Source organism: Theropithecus gelada, chromosome 20 (genome assembly GCF_003255815.1).
Source record: "Theropithecus gelada isolate Dixy chromosome 20, Tgel_1.0, whole genome shotgun sequence".
NCBI classification, from domain to species: domain Eukaryota; kingdom Metazoa; phylum Chordata; class Mammalia; order Primates; family Cercopithecidae; genus Theropithecus; species Theropithecus gelada.
Window position 1 is genome coordinate 29077722 of NC_037688.1, and position 22676 is coordinate 29100397.

Below are 22676 nucleotides of genomic sequence, written 5' to 3' on the forward strand. Positions count from 1 at the left end.
TTTTTTTTTTTTTTTTCCCGCCGCCGCCGCCGCCGCCGTCGCCTGCTCCTCCTCCTCCTCCCGCCGCCACCGCCCGGACGCGGGGCTCCTCGGGGCGCCCGGGCTGCTTTGCATGGGGCTCGTCCTGCCCCCTCCCGGCTCCCGCGCCCGGCCGCCGCCGCCCGCGCTCCCCGCGCCCGCGCCCTGCTCGCTCGCTGCGTCCCGCTCGCCTTCCCCCTGCGCCAAACTTTCTCTTTCTCTTCTTCTTCCTCCTCCTCCCGCCGCTGCCGCCGCCGCCGCCGCCGAGCCCGGGCCGCCCCCTCCTCCCCGGCCCCCGCGCCGCCGCCGCCGCCGGCCGCCGGCGACCCCCGGGAGGGTGGAGGCGCCCGGGGCGAGGCCCGCGCGGCGAGTTTGGCGGCGCCGCCAGGCAGGGCCGGCCGGGGCGCGGGCCGAGGGCGGGAGGGCGGCCGGGGTCCCAGCTCAGAGACAAAGGCGGCGGCCGGCGGTGGGGGGAGTGTGGGGGGGTCCGCGGTGCCGAGCGCCCCCGCCCCCGCCGCTCCCGGCCCCCAACTTTGCCCCACCCCGAGAGGCGCCGTGGCCCCGGGCTGAGCCGCCGCGCGGGGCGCGCACCCGGACCGGAGCAGTCGCCGCGGTCGCAGCCGCTGCTGCTGCCGCGGCCGCCACCGCTGGCCGGGCGGCCGGGCGAGCGCCTTCCTCGCCGGGGCTCGACTTGCCGGGGACGCGGGAGCCCGTTCGGAGCCCCGGGGTCCTGGAGGGGGCGAGGCGGCCGCGCGATCCTCTACCTGCGCGCTCTCCGCCCTGCCCCACTGGCAGCGCCGCGAGCGCCCAGAGGGGACTCTGCCCTGGACACTAGGGGCTCCCGGGGGCTCCGGGCTGCGCCGCTGGCCAGGGCCAGACCTCGCCTGGCCGGCCTTCCTCCGCCAGCTGAGCTCGGAGACATCCGAGGATGCCTTTTTTCTTTTTCTTTTCTTTCTTCTTTTTTTTTGCTCTCGCGAATCTGGGATTGTTTACGTTCGGTTCCCCACTCTCACCCCTCGCCCGGCTCCACTCGATGCAAAAACCGTGTTCCTGAATTTTACATTATGCATTTTAATGTACACATTTTTGCATATCTATTGGAGAGTAGATCTAAGTGTATTTCATGCAGTGTATATAATTGTGTATGGACTCAGTACTCGGAGGGTTCTTGTATAACTTGAATTAAAATATGTATATATATCACTTTACGAATGAAGCTGTTGCTTAGAATCTGACTTTTGTCCAATGTTGTGCTATTCTTTCGACTGTGGCAAATTCTTTGATTACAAGCGCTTTCAAGAGGCACCCAGTCTTAACTTTTCCCCCTTGTTGCTTTCAAGTAGGGTAAATATGACAATTTTTATTGGTCTCAATTATTGAAACTTGATCTAAGCACTGTATGGACGGAGCATGCTGATTACCTTTTTCTGGCCTCCAGTTCTAGTGACTTTTAAAAGGCAGTTTGTTAAGTACCTTTGAAGAATATGACAGACGGTGATCGCTTGGCTGTAATGCAAATTACAGAACATAAATTCACTTTTGAATTTAAAAAAGACTCGAGCTCTTTCAGTGGGGACAATTGAGGATTTATTATGTTTTTTAAAAAATTACTTTTTTTCTCCCTACTTTGGGAGAATAGCTAGTTGCAGACCAACTTATTTGGAGGTCCTCCGAAAGAGGCTTGGGCAATGGGCGAGGGGAGAAGATTGATCACAATCTGCATAATCAATAGGGCAGCGTGCTGCAATCGTGTACCTACATTTACTGTAAATTTCTACCCTATCTGCAGCGTGGGTGCTCCAGCGTCTTGCGTGGTTTCTTAGGGAGGATTTAGAGGCAGAACAACCAGAATTTACTGCCCGGCCCTCCGGAACAGTATAGGGAAGTCCACTCCACAGTGGCTCATTCTAAAACTCCCATTTTGCTGAAGTTTTTTTTTTTTTAAATCTGTTTACTTGTGGGGGTTTCAGGAACTGAACCCCCAAAGGGTAGACATCCTGTGGGTTCAGGGAAGTGGGGGGTATTCAGGAGACCTAGGGGGTGGGAGTTTGCTTATTGAATGAGCACTTTGGGGGCCCTCTTCTCATCTTACAATGTTAGGTTTTTGTTTTTTGTTTTTTTTTTAATTGGAGCAGGTAAATTAGAGATAGGAAAATAAAAGAATATACTAGAGATTGAAGCAGTGTCAAAATATGAGTTGCTGTGTGTATATGAGAAGAGAAAGAATACAGACACAGTCTTGAAAGCTTGGTGGTAGGTGAATCCATATTTGGAGATGATTTTGAAATAGTCTAGCAAATGGTGCACGAAGAGGATTTCGTAAAAAGTGTACACGGAGTCAGTTTTGAAAGGATTGTGGTTTGGGAAGATGAGGTGTGGGCAGGAAAACCCACTCTAGGCCAGCAGCCTTCCTCTGTCTGTGTGTCTCCCTTCCCCCTCCTTGGATTTTAGTTTTTAATTACTTAATGCTGAAACGCACAGGGCTTATATAAATATTTGCAAATGCTCTTTCCTATTGATTTCTCTGAATAAACTGCCCTGCTCCGGTCCAGAGAGGAGGCGATTCAGATCTGTGGACTTTTTAAACATATAAAGCCTCTGGAGGAGTGGTGTTCTCTGCGTGTGTGTGTGTGTGTGTGTGTGTGTGTGTGTGTGTGTGTGTAGAGTTGTAGGTATGAGGATTTTGGGGGCCCGCAAGGAGAGTTCAGGCTCTCCAGTGGTGTGACCCAAGGAACTGGGGTGGAGCTGGCCCCTTGGCCTGGCAGTCCTGATGTGTGTGTGTGTGTGTGTGTGTGTGTGTGTTTGTGCGTGTGCGTGCGTGTGTACGCCTGCACCGTGTGCCTTCACTGGGGGAGTCTGGATGCATATGCACGTACTTCCCCCACCCCTGTTAAATATGGAGCAGCTTTCCAGGGCTCTGTGACTGCCTTCTCCTCAGGGTCACATTGAGTTTGAATCTGACCCAAGGTGCAGGAATCCTGCAATGGGGAAATAAAAGAATATACAGAACGGGGTCAGGTCAGCTGCTCAGAGGCCAAAACCCCTACAGCTGCTTTGATTTTATTTTTTGGTGTATATTTTAGGCTCCTCCTGCCATTCTACAAATTGTGCCTCCCCTTTCAGGTGTTTGGTCTGTGGCTTAAAGGCAGCAGAGCCTCTGCCTGCATAGACATAGGCTCCCAGCAACAACAGAAAACCCACAATACCGAATCCAAAACAAAACTTGGGAGGAGGGGGAGAAAAAACCCCTATTGAGTTCAGGCAAATAAGGTTGGGTCTCTAGATCCGGTTACAAAGCAGCTTTGAATATGCAAGACAGTGCACAAGACCAGTTATTCCAGTTACAACAAACTATTAAAAAAAAGAGAGAGAGAGAGAAAAGAAAAGGCATGTTTAGGTCGTAATTTGTTAGTACAAGGAAAAGAATCCCACATGAAGCTGCCTTTTTTTTTTTTTCTCCCTTTGCTGGCTTCACACAGAATTCACTCACCCCTTTCCAATTCATCTGCTGTATAGGTTCTTTTATTAAAATCTTTTGGGGTTTAGGAAGATGGCTGCAAGCAACACATTTTCTGTATTTTTTTCCCCTTTATCTTAGAGAGAGAGTTGGCAGGGTTTCTGTGGTTTGCAGTTACACAATATGTTATCATGTTTTTAATCACTAAATCATTGCAGTGGTTATAGATTTACAGTGTTGGGGTATTACAGAGAGGAGCAACGGCGGCTATATATATGCTTTTAAATTACACCAATGTAAACTGAGTGCGGCAGCTGTGAATATGGTCGGCAGACGTCTATCCCCTCCCCACCCCCCCCCAAGATCTTTCTCTCTCTGTGATTTTTCTCTCAAATTTCTTGGTTTGCTTAAAATAAGCTACCCCTCTGCTCCCCTGTATTGTCTCTTTGCCCCCTCTTCCAAAAAAATTAATTTTCATTTTAGACCTCTAACCCCAGAGAAGCTAGAATTCAAACTCTTGAGCTATAACTTCGGATGAGAGTATAATAACAATAATAATGAAAAGTGTGGATTTCCTAAGAAAAATCCTCCTCGTCTCCACACCGACCTCCTGTATCGGGATGGAGGGTTGATTGCACGTCAGAAAGTAGGGGGGCGGGTGTGGGGGAGGGGAGCCGGGCTGGTGGCGCTCGCCTGCCTGGAACCTCGAATGTCCCGTCCCCTGCGAGCCCACTTTCAGCTTCTGTTTTTCATATTATTATGTAACAGAATCCTTGGCAGCATTAAAAATTCAGTATTACAAGCTGATTGTAATGCTGCCTCATTAGACAACACTGTCTGGCCTTGTATTAAGTGAAACGTGGAGCATGGCTTTTAGATTATAAACACCAATAAATATTAAGGATCAGCAGAGGGGGCAGTAGCAACTGGGTTTTTGGCTCCTTCTGGCTTTATCCCTCCTCTCCCCAGCCCCCCAGATCATCTTCCCTTCAGTCCCTTTCCTCCCCCCTCCCCCCATGGTAACTGTCATGCGTTTTCTTGTGAGGATGCCGATGTGTCGACCCTGGTGACATTTTAGGAAGGCTTTTTATAGAGTTCTCTTGTGTACACAAAAGGTTTGGAAGTTTGTTTTGTTTTGATCTGCAGTAAACAGGTCCTTCACTTTGCTGACGTCATTTCCGTTCATATTTGAGTTGTTGATTGTGCTTCTTCTTTGCAGGGCCCTCTCATCCCTACCCCCACCTTGCCTTTCAGCTCAGAGCCTGTGGCTGCCTGGGGAAGAGGGAGTGTGCTCCTAAGCTGCCAGGTCTGGGTTCAAAGGCTGAGGGTCGCGTGGCTGTGCCTCGTCCTAGGGTTTGCCCGCTGGGGAAGATGCTTCCAGCTTCAAATCTGGTTAAACACTCCGACATCCACTCGCCCTGGTATTTTCATGGCACGCGGTGATTCATCTCAGCTTCCTTTCTTTGTAACACCTCCCCCCACTTTGCCCCTGCCACACCTTGTCTGTGTCTTTAATACATCCTTATTGTCCACTTCTCCATGCCCCCACCCACCGAAAAACCTTGTAATGACGACTCAGAGACTTTGATTCAGTTGCAAATCTGAGGCTGGCATTAGTGGACTTCATGCTGTGAAAAAAAGAAAGTGTTTCAAGGCCTTGCCCCCGCAGCCTCCCCACCACTGCCTTCTATCCCTGTTGGGTTTTTTGTACATGTGTGTTTTCTCCCCGTTTCCTGCCTTTTCGTAGATATAAAGGCCGTTCTGGTGTTACTAAAAATGACTATAATGTCTAGTGTCTCTTATTTCCATGTGATCTACAGTTGGAAACCCCTCCAAAAAGGAAAAAAAAAAGTAGGATGAGGAAAGGAAAGAGGAAAATCTGACTGCATAGGCCCCAAAGTCTTTCCTCTAATAGAATGATGGGTTTTAGGTTAAAAAAAATATTATTGTTTTGTTCTTTTAGGTTTAGAAATAATAGGGAGAGAGGGAAAAGCAGTCATTAGGAAGTTCCCTGAGCTGCTTTCCAACTAAGACGGGTGAAAAATGAACCAGCATTGACACTTGGCTCCATGTGAAAGCCCCTGTCACCTCTCCCCCTTTCCGTGGCCCTGGCCTTTTGTTTCTGGAGAACGGAGCTAAGGTACTTTTTCTCCCAGACCAAAGGCAGCAGGCAAGGAGTCCCCTTGTGTGCGCATCGCCTTTAGATGGCCTTCTCATGGTTATTGTCAATGCAGACTTCCCCAAACAATTGCTCCGGGGAGACAGAAAAGCAAAAACATTTGTCCTATTTTTTTAACCTCTTTGTTTTAGACTTCTTTTTTTCATCCATTCTTTAAATTTCACAGTTTCTATTTGTCTGCAGAGAGACAAACGAAACAGCATGAAGCACGTTTTTACCGTAGGCCTCACTGGCGATTGGAACAGCCTCAATAGAAATCCAAATTCTAAAACACTGGCTGACTTGGAGGATATGTGAATTTTTCAGCTCGGGGGCTCTGAAGTCAGATTAGCACAGATTTTTGAACCCAAATGCCCTAAAATGAAAAGATAAGAAAATAGGATTCTAGAATTATTTGGGGGAAAGCATGAAAAAGGTCATCTTTTGTCTATCTTCGTGTCTTGTGCCCCATCCTTAGAAACTTAATAGGGGAGAACTGCAAACCTCAATGAATTCTTCATTAAAAAAAACAAAAAACTCCAACCCTGGTTGTTGTACTTTCGATCTAGCATTTAATGGATCGTTTTAACTCACGTGTGAAAGTGCTCTTGGTGCATACTATGCAATGGATACTGTGTTGAGAATTTTTTTTTTTAAATCTACAATTTATATAAACAGGCAGTATCCCCTCACCCATTTCTTTTCCTCTTCTGTTTCCCTTTTCCTTTCTTCTCCTTCCAACCTGCTTCCCCTCCAAGAATTCAGTGGTTAGCATCAGACTGACTGTAAAGGGATGTGTCAGACGGTGGGGATGGCCTATGAACAAAATAGGAGTCCCACCTCTTTTTCCTTGGCCCCAAACAAAGCGCCTCTCTCTCTTGTAATGTATGGACCCAGATTGCGATGCTGTCCTTAAGCATCTGTCCGCCTTTTCATTAAAATTCTCAATTTCAAGGTTTAGAAACACAAATGTAAGAATCCCCCTGGGTATAAAAGTCTTGCATGGCACATTCCCTTTGCCCTTTCAGAAATAATATTTTTGTTTAAAAAAGAAGGAGCGAGAAAGAGAGAGTGCTTTACGCAACATGTAAAGCTGTTTTAAGGCAACTTCTTTATTTTGGCTTCCTTAAAACTTGGGGCTTTGTAACTTAAAATTAATTTAGAAAAACTCTCCCGAATCACAGCTTTTAAAAAATAGTTACTCATTTGTGTCTTTCTTGTGGGATATCATTGACAGATTTAGCACCTGAGCTGGGGAGGGTGGGTAAGGAAATTAGATAATGTTCCACCTATGATTTGGGGGTAAAAATTAATCTATGGAATTAGCACTGTAGGGATGGATGGAGGCCTTGAGGCTTCAGCAGAAAAATGTGAATCAAAACATCTGTGTGCAGGCCTTGGCACACCAGCTTCCAATGGTTATGAAGGCAAATGTGAGCTGTTTTGAGGAAGGTCTGCATTCTGTTCCATACCCAGGAAGGCCCGGCCACCCAGCGGGTACCAGGCCCCTAAATATAACTGCCTCAAAATCATGGGGTGAACTCAGGCCATGGAGCGAAATTCAGCTCCAAATGGTTCCTTGTTTATTTCAGGAACGTTTGTTTTTGTTTCTTGCCCTCTTCTGGATTTTTCTTTGTTAAAGCCTCCAGGTTATTTAAGCACTTGTTTTAAAAATCAATGTCTACATATAATTTAATAAAAATAGAAGAACCCGGAAGGGTGCACAAATCTGTTTAAACCCAGCTGTACTGTGAAAAGAGAGCCCAGGTTAAGCTGGAAGTCAGAATGCTGATATCCACTGTATCTTAGAAATCATATTTACCTTTGCAAAAGTGGAAGGATACAGCATTAGTAAGTGTGTATGTGTAGAGAGAGAGAGAGAGACAAGCAGGTTTGGCTCGGTAGAATCATTGTAATTTACCAGCCAGCTCAGTGTTAGGGGGCAGGCCTCTGGCTTGGAGAGTGAGTAAGGGGAGGAGTAGGGAAGGGGTTAGCGCTCCCTGATTTATTTTTAAATATTTATCCTTTCGGCTGTTGCCAATTACGCTTTCCAGATGAGACGAGACTGGGTATGGAGAACTGCGAGGGAAGAATTGCCTTTTCTGAGAGTGGGTTTATTTGTCAGCAGTGTTCAGGATGGAGCGATGAGAATGTCAGGCTGTCACTGCTGGGTAGGCCGTGGGTTTAACATCAGGCAGCTGCCCTTCGAAGAGCCGGGGCTTCCAGAGCTGGAGGATAGAATTTGCAAGGAGTATTTCAGAGAAACTCCCGATTTCGTATGTAAGTGCAGAAGTTGCCAGTTCCCTCTGAAGAGGTATTGTTTTTATGAATAAGGAAAATGAGTTTTAGTAGAGGTGACACCCAGCTTGTGTGTAGTCCCTCATTTCCATAATGTACAGAGGCCATAGATCACTGGCCTGTGGATTACCTGTTAAATTTTTGCCTAGAACAAAGGCAGGCTTGACTAGGCCTCATCTTGTGTGTAGCTGGTGCCAGATAAAGAAAAGGAACTCAGGGTCACTCTCAGTTCTACTTGTCAGGCCTCTGAAGTGCAGGAGGCAGGTCTCAGGGTCTGCTTCTTGGGACAGTGGCAGTATTAGGGCAAATCCCCTCCGGGCCTTCTGCCCAGGCACTGCTGCATCCTCCCAGGTTACTTTAATAGCTTGTTCTTTGGGCTTTCTCGCTTTTATTTTATTGGAGGTATTTGTCTGTGGGCCTACCAGGATCATGATGTCATCAGATTACGAGGTTGTCCCCTGTTAATAAAAGTGAAGACAAAGCAGCAAAATTAGATTTTCTGAGAGTATCAACATTTTCTTGTTGTCTTTAATTTATCCAGCAGGGCCTTACCTAGCCTAGGTAAGGAATCTTCGTTTTCCTGAAGAGATTGCCAGAGGCATCTCTGCGTTGTGGGCCACGTTGCTTGCGGTCCTGCTAGCATACATCATCTTCATGTCTTATTCATAGTCACTTTTTCAATTAAATTATTAATTGTTTTCTTTAAGGTGTTCTCAACTTATACGGCCAAAATAAATAACAGTGTGTTTTAAAAACACCACCTGTTCTTGGGCCTGAAGTCAGGTGGTCTGGAAGCAGCTCTGCAGTGACCATAGTCTGGTATGCAAACTCATCCTCCACCTTCCCTGCTGGCTCTTCACCACCACCCCCCCACCCCCCCACCCCTGCCCCGCGCTCTCACGTGTGACTGAATTGGGCTTGTGCCCTCCTTTGTCCCTAATCGGACATGATTCCCTGGAGGCAGTCTTTTCTCCCAGGGTCTTAGCTGAAAAAAAGAAAAAAAGAAATTTTCTCAGAATCTATTCTGGACTAAAATGTAGAGAAGGGCTCTCTGTACCCACCAGGTTAGATACTTACATTAATCGGAACCCAAATTACATTGTGCAGAAAGCCTTCTATACGGGGATGGATGGTTTTCACCAGCTAAGCATCCCTCTTTCTCCCGAGTCAGTGTGTGCCTCATGCTAATACAATTCCATACATACTGCTCTTCTCCTCTTGAGCTGATTATATTTCTGACACTTGCATGGTTCATTATTGTGCCCGAGGAAAAGACTCTCCAGGCTGTAAGGCCAGCCTGGGTGGGTGGGTTTCAGAAAGGGTAAAAGCAGGTGCCTTTCTGTGCTGTGAGAATCGGGAGTAAATTCAGACTGAGGGTGGGATTGTGACAGGGAGGACAGAGAACTTCCGGTGAGATTTCTTTGGGACTAGCTTGCAGATCAGAATGGAAAAAGGTGAACTTGGGGAGATAGAAAAGTACCCAGCAATCGCATTGACCAACTGGAAAAGGTGAACTTAGGGAGATAGAAAGGCGCCCAGCAATCGCTTTGACCAACTGGGGTGGCCGGTTTAAATCTTACCCTGGCGGTAGAAACTCCCTGGGAAAGGGCACGATCTTTGCTATCTCTGCGGTGATGTGGCTTTATAAGGTGAGGCTAAGGAGCCTGGAGGCTTCCATTGTAGACTGCAGCTCCTTTTCTTCCCACTTCTTCTCTTCCTCTCTTTCTGGTGATCTCTCCTTCTTTTCTCTTTCTCTGGCCTCAAAAACTATCCTTAACTCTCAACGGAGAACAGGGGGATGTTTTTATAAGTTTCTGCAACTGAAAAACAGAAGTGCTCTGTAAAGCAGTTAATAGGATGGGTGTGTGTTTCCAATAAATTCCTGTCCACATTGGCTCCTGTCCCCATACTAGAGTGGCCTGGCCGTGACGTGGACGGGGCCCAGGGAGCGATGGCTCCGGTTCGGAGGCCCCAGGCTCCTTTTAGTGGCCGAGGGCGCGTCCCTTTCTTCTTGCCCGATTCTAGGCCGGCCCCTGACCTTTGATGAGCGAGGGGTCAGCGCCTCCGGGAGGGCCCGGGCTTTGTTCCCGCCGGGGCCGGTTCCCGGGGCGGCGCAGGCCGAGCAGCGAGGGTTCCTGGCCCCAGGCGGGTGTGCGGGTCCCCCGGCCTGCCCCAAGGCCCGCGCCCGGAGCGGAGCGAGCGCAGCCGAGCGCCCGGGCCCCGCGCGTCCCTGTGCGTCCCCAGGTCCCTGCGGGCGGGCGGGCGGGCGCGGTCGCCGCCGAGCAACCCGGCCTGCGCCCGGCACGACTGTAGATGTCAGGCTTTGCCCGGGGAGCCGAGCGGCAGCGGGGCTGTGAGTTTCAAATTAACCTTCCGCTTTGTTGCTGTGTAATGTGGATCCCCGAAGGCCCCCCGCCCCGCCCGCCCCCCTTCCCCGGGCGGTGCGTGCTGCAAACTGCGAGTTGGGCTTCATTTACATAAAGCGATTCCGGGCGGGCGGCGGCAGAGGAGGCGGCGGCGGCGGCGGGCAGGCCGGGGACCGGGACGCGAGCGCCGCGCCCCGTGGGTGAATCCCCGCCGCGCCCCGGGGACCTCCCTCCGGGGACGGGCCGACCGCCAGCCCCACCGCCAACATGAGCTCCCCTCCCCTGTCTCCGGGCCCCCTGCTCCTAACCAGAGCCACCTCCGAGTCCCGGGGCCAGCGGGAGGTGGGGAGCATGCCTCCTGGGGTGGGTGAGCTCGGGGCTCGGGTGCCACTGGAATTTCCCGTTGTTGCGCATGGCGGCGCGGCCCCCGGACCTGCAAGTGCCGCCTCCCTCCGGAGGTGCGTGGAGGCTTGGTGTGCCAGGTGAGTGCAGCCTCCCTCCGGGTCCGCGCAGCCGGCCTGGAGCCGCGGGCAGGTGCTGCGAGTCTTGGCTGAACTTCCCATTCTCTTGGGGCGTGTGGGGGAAGGGAAGGCTGGATGCACTTGAACTCCCAGACTCCAGTTGCCACCTACCTAGGGTGAGAGCGCCTAAATTCCACTGGGCACACAGTAAAGCTCTTCCTCCTTCCTTCCCTTCCCTCTGTCCTCCCCTCCCTTCTCCTTTCCTGAGTCTGCTTTTGGATTAGTTCCTGCCTTCTGAATGCTTGTGGTACTGGTGTCATTTAGAAGTTTGGGTGCCTCCGCCTAAAAATGCACCCTTTTCAGCCCTGGAGAAGTCACTGGTCAGTTCGAAACAATGTGAAGAATGCACTTGTGGAGTAATTAAAGGGAGAATCAGAGTTTTGGAGCTGGAGGGCACCTTTGGAGAGCATCTTGTCCACCCTCTAATTTTAGTTTTTTTGCACTCTTGGAAAAGTCAGAGCATTTATTTCCTTGGGCCAGGGCGGGATGGGGAGCTGATGCAAAGGAGAGAGTCAAGATTTTTATCCTGTTAAAGGAGGAGGAATGCCTATGTTTAGGTCAGTAGCAGAAAAACAGTATCAACAAAAAGAAGCATTGTAGGCTTGGAGGGAAGCGAACCTTCTGGAAAATAGTCTTTTCTGCCTTGGACACACCTGTGTTATGATAGGAAAAGGCCTGGAGGGCAAAGCCTGCAGCTCAATGCATGGTGTGTGCTAAGAGGGAATTGTGTGCCACAGTGGCACCTCATGTGTTCAACTGGCTTAAGTGAAAGCCGTGAGCAGGTGAATCCAGGAGGGTCGTCCCTCCCCCCGCCCTCTATTTGTATCATTTAACAGGCCTTGAAGACTCCCAAAAAGCCACTGACAGATAACCCCAGAGAGGACAGATGGCCCTCCCTGAGCACAAAGGGAAGGCCTCTCCTTCAGACTGGGGCCTTCTTGTCGGAATGTACCAGGGCAAAGCCTTGAAGGTATATTGTGAGAAAGTTACACGTCATCTTATTTCTCTCTATGCTTTGAGATCCTTGGAGACAAGTCACTAAATAAATAGAGTATAATTTAAAGCTCACCCTAGTTGGGGAAACTCTGTTTCATTGCCATCAAGCAGCAGGTGCGAGTTTGCAGAGTTGGCCCCTTGAGTCCCCTCATTCCTAAATTCAGGAGGTGTCAAATCTTCATGTTCAGTTAACGGCTGTGGTTTCTGGATAGGTTTCAAGGGAAACCCTGAAAATCACGAGTTCCAGGAGGCTGGGTTGGAGGAGAACGTGTGAGTGCTGTGGTGAGGACTGCCTTGGGTAGGAAAACATACACCTTTCAAGGTAACCTGATCGAGACAGGCCATAGCAAGGAACCTGAGTCTGCTCCTTGTTATCAGAACAGCCACTGGCACCCTGAGATTTGGAATCCCTCTTGCTACTCAAACATTAAAAACAATTAAGGCAAAAGTGAGGTGTGAGGGAAGTCAGGAGACCACGGTTCCAAATAATTGAAGGGTTTCAAGAATGGGGTCTTTGGAGAGAGGTACATACCTGGATGTTTGCACACCTGTATTTGCGTTCATTGCAGGCACCCTTTCAGAGAGTGTGTAGCTATGATGGCCCAAAGAAACTTTTTCTGTCTCCCTTTCCTAAATTACAGGACTGAGGAGTTGTCTGCATGGCGTTTCCAGCATAGTTTTCAGAAAGCATGTAAAGTGCCTCTCAGAGTGGGCTGGGGTCACACTTGGCTCTTTTATTTAATTACACAAGTGTTATTTAACAACATGGAGCAGATGCAGAAGCGAGCACTTTTACACTTTAAAAACAGCCCTTTCAGAATCACAAGGAATTAAGTGACTTGGAGACCTTCTGTCTTTTTGACGTGGGTCACTTCCCTTTCTCAACCCCCCTTCTCACTTTTTTTTTTTTTTTTTTTTGAGTGGCTGTACTTTCTATGAACTAGAGCTACTGTTTTCCTTTTCTCCAGAAAACAGTATTGATGAACAGGGAACTATTGAGAAACACTTGCTAACTATTCCAGAATAATAATAATAATAATATAAATCCATGCTGCTTCCCCAACCACCTGAAACTTAATTTTGGTTCCTTTCCTTCCTTTTTTCGATAGCACAAATGAATGTTAAGGGCTGGTTGGAAAGGCCCAAGTAAAACGGTGCTCTCCACAGGCCCCTGCCTGGCTCTGCCCAACAGGACAGTGAAGTGCCTGCTTTCTTGCTGCTTTGAGGTTGAATTTAACTGCTGTGTCAACCCAGTGCCAATTGGACAGCCCAGTGGCAAGGAGCTAAAATAAGCAAGATTTCAGTTTTCATCATTATGACTTTAAATGATGCTTGCTAGACACTCCCAGGACCGGCCTGGCTTATCTTTGGTGACCCAAAAGTGGTTAGTTCATTAGAATAAATCTGTGATTACAGACTGCTGGAAAAGTATTATCTGGGGCTAGCGGTGATGTGGCTTAGTTCTGGCATCCAGGAAACATGTCCTTATTGTCACTGTGTGCAGTTGTTCCTTTTTGGTGTATCTTTCAGGGGTAGCAGCTTTTTTTCTTCCGCCTACAAAGTATCAGAATATGGAAATACTTGAGGGCTCAGAGCAGACCCTTACCTATGAAATTATTTTTATTGCAGAGTTGTAACAGTGTCATCTGAAAAAGTAAATATTTAAGTGACTAAGCAACATTTTGTAAAAGTGTACGGAACTGGCTTGAATTATTTAAAGGGGAAGAAAGTGAGCTGTCTTTATAAAACTTACCTTTTGACCGGGCATGGTCGCTCATGCCTTGTAAACCCAGCACTTTGGGAGGCCGAGGCTGGCCGATCACTTGAGGTTTGGAGCTGGAGACCAACGTGACCAACATGGAAAAACCCTGCCTCCACTAAAAATACAAAATTTAGCTGAGCGTGGTGGCGCATGCCTGTAACCCCAGCTACTCAGGAGGCTGAGGCAGGAGAATCGCTTGAACCTGGGAGGCGGAGGTTGCAGTGAGCCGAGATTGCACAGTTGCATTCTAGCCTGGGCAACAAGAGTGAAACTCTGTCTCAAAACAAACAAACAAACACTCACCTTTTAAGAGTAACTCACTTGTTTCTCAGCTCGATGGATTTAGCCTTGACTTGCAAGTAGGCAGCAATGATTCTGGCCTGAAAAACTTATGTAAACTCCATCTCACACTCACTTGTACAGCACACTGAAGATGCCTGTCAGTAACCTGAAGAAGTACAGTGTGTGCTGTGGTTTATACTTTCATTTGTTATTGAAATGATTGCTTGCTGTTCGCCTGGCCTATTTCTGTGATGTTTGGGCCTGTTGGCTTGCTCTGGTTCCCAAGGCTGGTGCAATTAACCAGGATGGGGGCGTTACTGTAAAAACACAACAGGGAGGCAGATTCCATTACAGTTAACTTCATAGGGGCATCCAAATGCGCTGGTATGAGAATTTGGTGGTAATGGTTATTATTAGAAATCACAGCACAGCTCAGAACCCCCGTCCTCTGCCTGAGTTAAAAAACGGTGGTCAGGGGAAATGGGAACCCAGTTTTAATAGAATCCAGGCAAGGGAATTCCTTGGCAGGAGCTAGTTTAAATCATAAAGGGTGCCTGTTCTGTCCAAAGCACAGTGTCCTGTGTCCTTAGGCCACTCAGATTGAGAAAGGAGCACACAGAAGCTACAGTTGTGTCAAACCGCCCCGAGGGAGAGACCCAGGCAGAAATCTTGGCTCATTGGCAAGCTACTTTCAAAATCCAGATTAAAGAGAAGCACTACAAAATCAACAACTGTCAGATGGCTTTTGTCTATGATTTAAAGTTGACTGCCAGACTGATCTCTTTGAACATGTGCAAAGTGGCAATCAGATGTTGGAGGGCTTCTTTGGGCTAATATGGTAAATGACTCTTATATGGACAGAAACTGAGGACAGAGGTGCAGAGCAAGGCTCACTGCCGATTGACAGCAGCACTGAGCTGAAGCTTCAGAAGTAGGGAAACAAGTGGAATGTTTCTGGTTTTCATTCTTTGGGCCAGGGGACAGGTGGGTGAGGACAAGGCCGTGGTCTCGGCAGTGACGGGGGTGTCTCTGGAGAGTTATTTGCCCAAGGAAAGTACTTTGGCCTTTAACATTTAAAGGTGATTTTTTTTTTTTCTTTAATGTTTCTGCCTTTCAACCTTCATTCATGGAGTTTCTTGCTTTTACAAGAATAACGGCTCAAATACAAACAGGGAGGGAGACATAGAAAGTTTGCGAGGTGGCAAATTCAGCCTCATTTTGGAGCAAGACTTCTGGCCTCTTAGCAAAATGCCTGGGCTGCATCTGCCTTTTGGGTGACCCCCCTCTGCCTGTCCACCAGAGGGTCACCACAGCAATCTCATCAACATGAGTGTTACTGCGTGGGGGGTTTGACGTGTACCTTCCCAGAGGGGCCTTTGCTGGCTTGCTGTGTCCTGGAGGTCTTAGGTGGTTCCACTGTGCATTCTTTGAGCTTTGGTATTAACATATGTGTGGCCTCTAAGATGTGTCCATCCTTTTCCCTCCCTGGAGTCAGGTCTGAAGCTTCCAGTGAGGCGGGCAGAACATCTGCTGCCCTCCCACCCCTACTCCTGGCTGCTGGTGGTTTGGGATGAAGCCACTGAAACTCCCTTGCAAGGCCAACCCTTGAGAAGATGGGCTGGTGCTGGGATGCCTCTCACTTTCTATTCTGCTTGATTTCTGGGAGGAAGCTGATCACATAAGGGCCTTAAAGGCTTTCTTAAATGGTGACCTGGAGTTTCATTGTTAAGTGGGTCTTTTGGAACCGCAGTTAGGAATGTATGGATCACCTTCCGTCATCTGCAGGGAGACTTGGATTGGAAGTGGGAGAACTGGCTCCACTGGACTCTGAAAAAGGCGGTGGAGTTTTCATCTGCCGCTGATTTCATCCACTGTCCCGAAAGTTATCTTGGCCACAAACCTTTGATCTGGGAGTGAGACCCCTGGCCCCATGCTTCTAGGGCAGGAGTCAGTGACTGCCTGTACCCCCTGTTCTGTGCATATGGGAGAGAGTGTTAGTTAATGAGTGGGACTGAGTACTTGGGGCGGTTTGGGGTGGTGAGGCGTGACTGGGGCTTACACACTGGAGGGGTCATGTGTAGGCTTCTTGATGGGGGTTCTTTCAAGAAGGAGGAGGCAAAAGAACAGTTTTGCTTGTTTGTCGGTTGTTCCTGACTCCATCCAGGAGTGTGACTGGAGAAAACGTCTTCTGAGTGTATCGGTTAGGCTGGGTTTTGGATAAATGGTTCCTGGTGCCCATCTCTATCATAGGCTCTGCATTTCTGTAGGAAAATTCCAGTTCAGAGGCAGTTGCTCTCTGTCTTCTCATTTGAATCTCCTTAGTGGAGAGGCAGGAGGCAGATTAGTTGAGTGCAGAAAGACCAAGGGGCTTAATCTGATAGTTGACCTCAGCCCTGCATCCCCCAAAAAAGTCATCTAAGTGCCTGTTCAAATATCGACATCTGTCTCCCTTCAGTATCCAAACAGCGCTTTTCAGAAGCGTTTAAACTCCTGAAAGTCTATAAAAACCACATATGTGTAGACGTGAACTGAGCTGCTCCCCATGCTTCCAGTCTCTGAGTGGCCTATGTCCGATGACTTCTCTCTTCCCAACATCTCTGTCCCATGCAAGCTGCTGAGGAACACACGGGTGCCTTTCTTCTCCATCTCCCAACTTTTCTTTTTTCTTTTTTTAAACAATTGTTCTTAACTACTCAAGAAGCAATGCAAGCCTCTTCCACCATTTCAGGCCCTGCTTCCTAAAATGCTCTTTGGCTCAAGGCCTTGGTTCTTAATGTACATTTGGCCTTGACTGGGGGAGTGATTTCTACTTCCCTTTTAACAGCGCTGCTGTTTTTCTGTGGAGTATCTGCATCAATGTTAAAGTGTCAGGACACTTTTGGACACTTTGGAAGAGGCCCATGGATTTCAGTGTGTGCGGCAGGAGGTTGGTGTCACTACTCAAGCGACTGCTTTTAAATGCCATCTCCGTCCTAACAGAATCTTGAATAGTGTTGAGATGGGCATTGATGAAGACTTTCAATCTGTGTACCTGGCTACATGAATGCGTGTTACCTGGACCCCTGTTGGTTCGTTTTTCATAAGATAGTATTTTGCCCACTTTAAAAATGTCGTTCAAGTAAAGAATGGCAGAAATGACAGTAATAGGGTCCCCTCAGCCCTGCACACCCTTTTTTAATGGAGGAAGTCGAAGCTGGTTTTTCCAACAGATAGGAAATCCAGAAGTATATTTGGGGAAAGCAGAGAACTTTTACACCTTTTGGAAAGGGACTGTCAATGTGTTTTGCCCTTCCTGGTGAAACTATAAAAATTATCCAGACAGTGGAAAAATTGGGTGACAGAGGAAACCCTGGTGCAGACTCCCAGATGTCTAACTGGAGGGAGGTGTGGTCTTCCTCATTGGTTGAAGGTAGGAAATAATTACAAAATAAAACAGGGCAGGGTCTGGCTGAGGACCAGAGTGCTGCTTGTAAATCCCCTTCAAGTGGGGACTCACGGTGAATGGGAGAAGCAAAGGTGAATCAAAAAAGCCCACTCTTTGGAAAGGCGGCCTCTGCTCTTTCCTCTGCTATGGGCCTTACACCCTCTGCTGAGGCCATTGGTGGGAGACCCGAGCTATGTGACTTTGGACCAGTAATTTAACCTCTCTGGGCCTCACTTCTTTCATCTGTAAAATGGGCATAATGCATACCTTACATTCATAGTGGGAAGTAAATGAAATAGGAATCAGGGCTTCACGGCACTTCGCATACTAAAAAGCCTCTCCAGATATTAGCTGCCATCTCCACGCCCTTTTCATTTCTTTCTTTGCCACTGATGGCCTCTGCTACCTTTCGTTTCTTACCACCTTGCAAGAAATAAACTAAAAGGTCCAGCAATTCTTCTGTTCTTCCCCATGGGGTGGAAATAGAGCCAACTCCTTTTGACATCTTTGCAACCGTATTCGGAAGTGAAAGAGTCGGAAATAGATAGTGTCCCCCATCCGCCCCAGCCCTCCCCATCGGTCCCCCTCCCCAGGCTGGCAGGCGGCCCTCCAAGTGAGCAGCCTACTCAATGACCCACCTAGAGAGGCCTTCCCGGGCTGGCTTGTATATGCTAATAGGCCTGACTTGTCCTGGCTTGTTTGTAGTGATTTGTGGAGGCATTTATATGCAAATACTATCAACTTGCAGAGTTAATTATCATGTGCCTCCCCTCTACCCCCTCCTGCTCGGCCTCCCAGCCTGGCTGGGCTGTTCTCATTCAGCACCACGCTCTTCCTGTCTTGGCCTCGCCTGCCGGTTGCCCTGGCCTCTTCCTGTACCTGCAGGCCCCATCACAGCTCCTGTGCTGCTCCGTTGCCTGTCACAGGAACCCAGGCCTAGCCTGTGTGGTCAGGCATGGTGAACTGGGCATGCCAGTGACTCCCCGGGTTCAGACTCTGTTAGAAGCATACCGTTGCTTGAGGGGGAGCCTGCCTTATGTTGCTTTGAGTTTTAAGCCCCATTTTAACCTACTAGCTTGAAAAATAGAGCTGCCCAGACATATCAACCCTTGACACTCAACCCAGTCTGGCGACAAAGCGATTATAGTTTTTAAATTATTAGTAGTATTTTCATTTCCTCACATTGTTTATACCCCTCACACTTATGACCAGTTCTGAGCTCTGGAGAGAAGCCATTTTGCAGAGGGGTGTCCTCTCCTGCCCCCGGACATCTGAGTATTAAAAGTGGGCTTGGGTTGTGCACGGTGGCTCACGCCTGTAATCCCAGCACTTTGGGAGGCCGAGGCAGGATTGCCTGACCTCAGGAGTTCGAGATCAGCTTGGGCAACGTGGTGAAACTCCATCTCTACTAAAAATAAAAAAATAAAAAAAGAGATATACTTGAGTGGACCTCAGGCCTGGTCCGTTCCTCGTTGTGTGTTAGCACTGTTGATGTTTGGGGATAATTGTTTTTGGGGGGCGTGGGCCACATTGTGCATTGTAGGACATTTAGTATCCCTGACATCTCCCCGCTGGATGCCAGTAACACCTTCTCCCCTTGATGTGACAATCAAAAATGTCTGCAGGAATTGCCCACTGTCTCTTGGGGAGGTAAAATCGCCTCCAGTTGAGAACCCCTGAAATAGAGGTTACATTTGCTTCTCCTGGTCTAAAACAATGGCATGTTCCCGGCCCCTCCCCCAATTTCAACACCCTCACTGCAGCCCAGGAGTTGAGCAGCCTCTGCCTATGTGATTCCACCTGATATCAGATGATACTACTTGCTTAATTTTACACTGGACTTTTTGGCATTTAAAAATGAAGAATCTGGGCTGGGCGTGGTAGCTCAAGCCTGTAATCTCAGCACTTTGGGAGGCAGAGGCGAGCGGATTGCTTGAGTTTAGGGGCTTGAGACCTGCCTGGGCAACATAGGGAGACCATGTCTCTACAAACTTTCTTTCTTCTTCTTCTTCTTCTTTTTTTTTAATTACCTGGGCTTGGTGGCATGTGCCTGTAGTCCCAGCTACTCAAGAGGCTGAGGCAGGAGGATCTCTTGAGCCCAGAGGTTTGATCCCAGAGGTTCAAGGCCAGCCTTAGCAACATGGCAAGACCCCGTCTCTACAAAAACAATATGAAAATTAGCCTGGTGTGGTGGTGCATGCCTGTACTCCTAGCTACTCAGGAGGTTGAGATGGGTGGATTGCTTGAGCCCAGGAAGTAGAGGCTGCATTGAGCCGTGATTGCGCCACTGCACTCCAGCCTGGGTGACAGAATGATATCCTGACTCAATAATAATAGTAATAGTAATAAAAAGGTAGAGTCTTTCCTTTTAGAGCATGGTAATATGCTAGCACTTGAGGTGGTAACATTTTCACCTCTCTAGTGCTGTCCAATAGAAAGAGAGTACAAGCTCATATGTAATTGTACATTTCCTACTAGTCATTCATAAAAAGTAAAAAGAAACAGGTGGAATTAAGTTTAAAACAGATATTTTCAGCAACCCACGATTTCATCACGATGTTCTCGTCTCATAGCTCAGGACCAGCCCCATGTCCAGTGCTCAGGAGCCGTGTGGGGTTGTGGCCATTATATTGGATGGCTTACTTCTGGGATGATTCTGGTCCTTTGCAGCCATGACGTCAGGTCATTTTGTACTGTTACTGAGTCAGGGAGGAAGTTTTTTTCTTGTCTGTGTTTATTCTCTGAAAGGTAAGGCCTTCCTTGGCTGCACAGCTGCCGCTGAGAAGCAGAGGCTGGAGGGGCAGGATCTGTAATCTCTAGGGAAGCTGCCCCGGCCTCCACAGGGGAGGCCCTCTAGACAGGATCTTGGGCTGAGCCTGGATGGTGGCGGGAGGACGGAGGGGCGGGGTCAATATTCCGAGGGCCCCGTGGACTCTCGCACCACACAGACTAATGCTTCAGGTTAATTTTGTGTACAAGTTCCCTTTTGTTGGACAAGGGGATGAAAGTCCACAGCTGTAACTGGAAAGAGGGGAAGGACCCTCTGGGATGACCTTGTTTTGGAAAGTCTAAATGGAATACTAATGGCTGAGATCTAAGACGGGTGATGTATGTGTGTGTTTGACTGGGCTTAAAGATAAGGTGAAGAGTATTTTAAAAGTTAGTGTGCAGCTTCCCAGATAACCGTATGCCTGGGGCCAGGTACAATTTATGGCAAGCTGGTAGTCATGGCTGCGTGTTGGCCTCACTTTATCTTTTGAATCCTGGCTCTATAGCTTAACCGGTGGTGCTCTGTTTGTTTATTTTATCTTTTTTGGGTAGGTGGGGGACCTGGGGTTTGGCCAGGTTTTACAGTGAAGCATAGCAGCATTTTATAATACACAAAGGGCTGTTCATATTTCTGCTCCTGGGTGCCTTGGGCTATGTCACTTTTTACTGTCCCTAATGATAGCACATACCGGGATGTTGCATTCTAGAGTTTCCAGGAGCCTGAAGTGCAGGCCCACATCTTGTACAGTGCCACAAGCCTGCCAGAGCTGTGAGCCGGGGAGGAGGTGTGGAGGCCTTAATATAGCTCCAAGCCCCAGGTTTCTTTCATCTCTGAGGTCAGCTTTTTCCTGTTGCCTCTTGACTTATTGAAACTGTCGCCGGGCTGGCCAGCACACCCAGCAGACTTTCCTAGTAAACACAACAGCCCTGGGTGGCAGGCTTCTCGCTTTTTCTAGACAACAGATGAGCAGTGGGATCTTATGTTACTCAGTGGGATCTTTCATCTCTCCTCTGAGTCATTCCCAAAAAACCGCTTTTCTTAGAACTTAGAGAGATGCAGAATTTTACAGTGACCATGGCATTTCATGGATGCATTTGAATAGCAACCGGATATTTGAATACCTCCTTACCCCAGTATTCCTAAGGAAGAAATTTACACTGAAAAATACTCCCAAACTTTGTGTTTGGAAAACGTATGTTCTTGAGCTAGTGTGGACTCTGCTTTTAATAGTCGGGTGGTGATATACGGGTGTATCTTAAATCTGGCATTCTTTCCTATTTGTACTCTGATAAGGTATAGTTGATGGAAGGGTGGACTGAGGGTTTTTTATTTGGGCAGCAGTAAGAATGAAATGGACAGTTCTGATTTTTGGACATAGTCTACAAAAATAACTTATGATAAATTGGCATAGGAAGTTTGCGGGTGTGTTTTTTTGGGGGGTGAGAGATGTGGTCGAACTTCCCTCAGACTCTTCGCTTCACCTCTTCAGTAGGCCACGGCCATCTGCTTTAACAATTTTATTTTTTTCATTTTAAATCCTCAAAGACAAAGGGACCTGGAAGTTCAGACCTGTCCTGCCACATTCCTGAGTAATTTGGTTTTGATTAACCCAAGGAGAGAAGTTGGTTTCTCCTAGCGACCGACCGAGGGGATCAAAGCACCAGGAGGGGCAGTTCCGTTAATACACGCAGTCCCCCTCCTCCCGGCCCCTTTCCCCCTCCTCTTCCTCTTCCCTCTACCTCCACCTCCCTCCCCATCCCTGGGCCTTTTCACCCTCCCCCTCTTTAGAAGCTGAGCAGGAGTTATTTCCACTTTCTGACTCTCACAGAAGTGGAAGTGTATCATAGCGCTTTGGATGGACAGACGGGGGAGAAATACATCCCCCCACCCATCCCTTTCTTCCTAAACTCCTTTTCCCCCCACCAAGCTGCAGAGCACATTCCTGTGCTAATCCGGCTGCTGGAGGAATGCAAATGGCTGTAATTGTGTGCCTCTGGACCGGCCTTCCGCATCTGTGCCGCTTTTCTTCTTTGAGGAGGTGGCTAAAAAGTTCATTTACATAGAGAAATGAGACTGGCCTTGTGATCCCTAGTGGCAGAATAGGGACTTTCTAATAGGAAAGGGGCCACATCTGTGTTGCCTGCACCTTCCTCCTCCAGCCCGCCCCACTTGCAGAGAGAGAGAGAGAGAGAGAGAGAGAGAGAGAGCGAGCCTGTGCGCTCACACGCATGTGCTGTGTGGTGTGTGTGTATGGGGTGGGGGAGAAGGTGGACACCAGGCTCCTGCTGGGCATATTTTACAGAAGGGCAGTTAAAAGGGAGAAGTCTTCTCTTGATAGTAAGAAATTAAGCTGCAGTAGGAGACAGCCTGCTTTTGGACAAGCCTCGTGGGTAGTCCTGGTATTAAACCACAATAAATGACTTATTTTGTTTTTGAGACAGGGTCTCGCTCTGTCTCCCAGGCTGGAGTCCAGTGGCACAATCTCGGCTCACTGCAACTTCCTTCTCCTGGGTTCAAGCAATCCTTCTGCCTCAGCCTCCCGAGTAGCTGGGACTACCAGTGTGGGCCACCATGCCCGGCTAATTTTTTTTTTTTTTTTTTTGATAGAGACGGGGTTTTGCCAT

General features: G+C 48.5%; 1 protein-coding gene across 2 annotated transcripts in view; it reads left to right on the plus strand.

Annotated features, from left to right (window-relative positions):
* ZFHX3 (zinc finger homeobox 3) overlaps window positions 1-22676 on the plus strand; it is a 277781-nt gene that overhangs the window by 1802 nt on the left and 253303 nt on the right. Inside the window, exon 1 of one of the 2 annotated variants that reach the window (XM_025370485.1) lies at window positions 10152-10779. The exons of the other annotated variant lie outside the window; for it this stretch is intronic. The gene's annotated coding sequence lies outside the window, so the exon portion shown is untranslated. Of the gene's footprint in view, window positions 1-10151; window positions 10780-22676 lie in introns of those variants that run through there. 2 annotated transcript variants of the gene reach the window in all.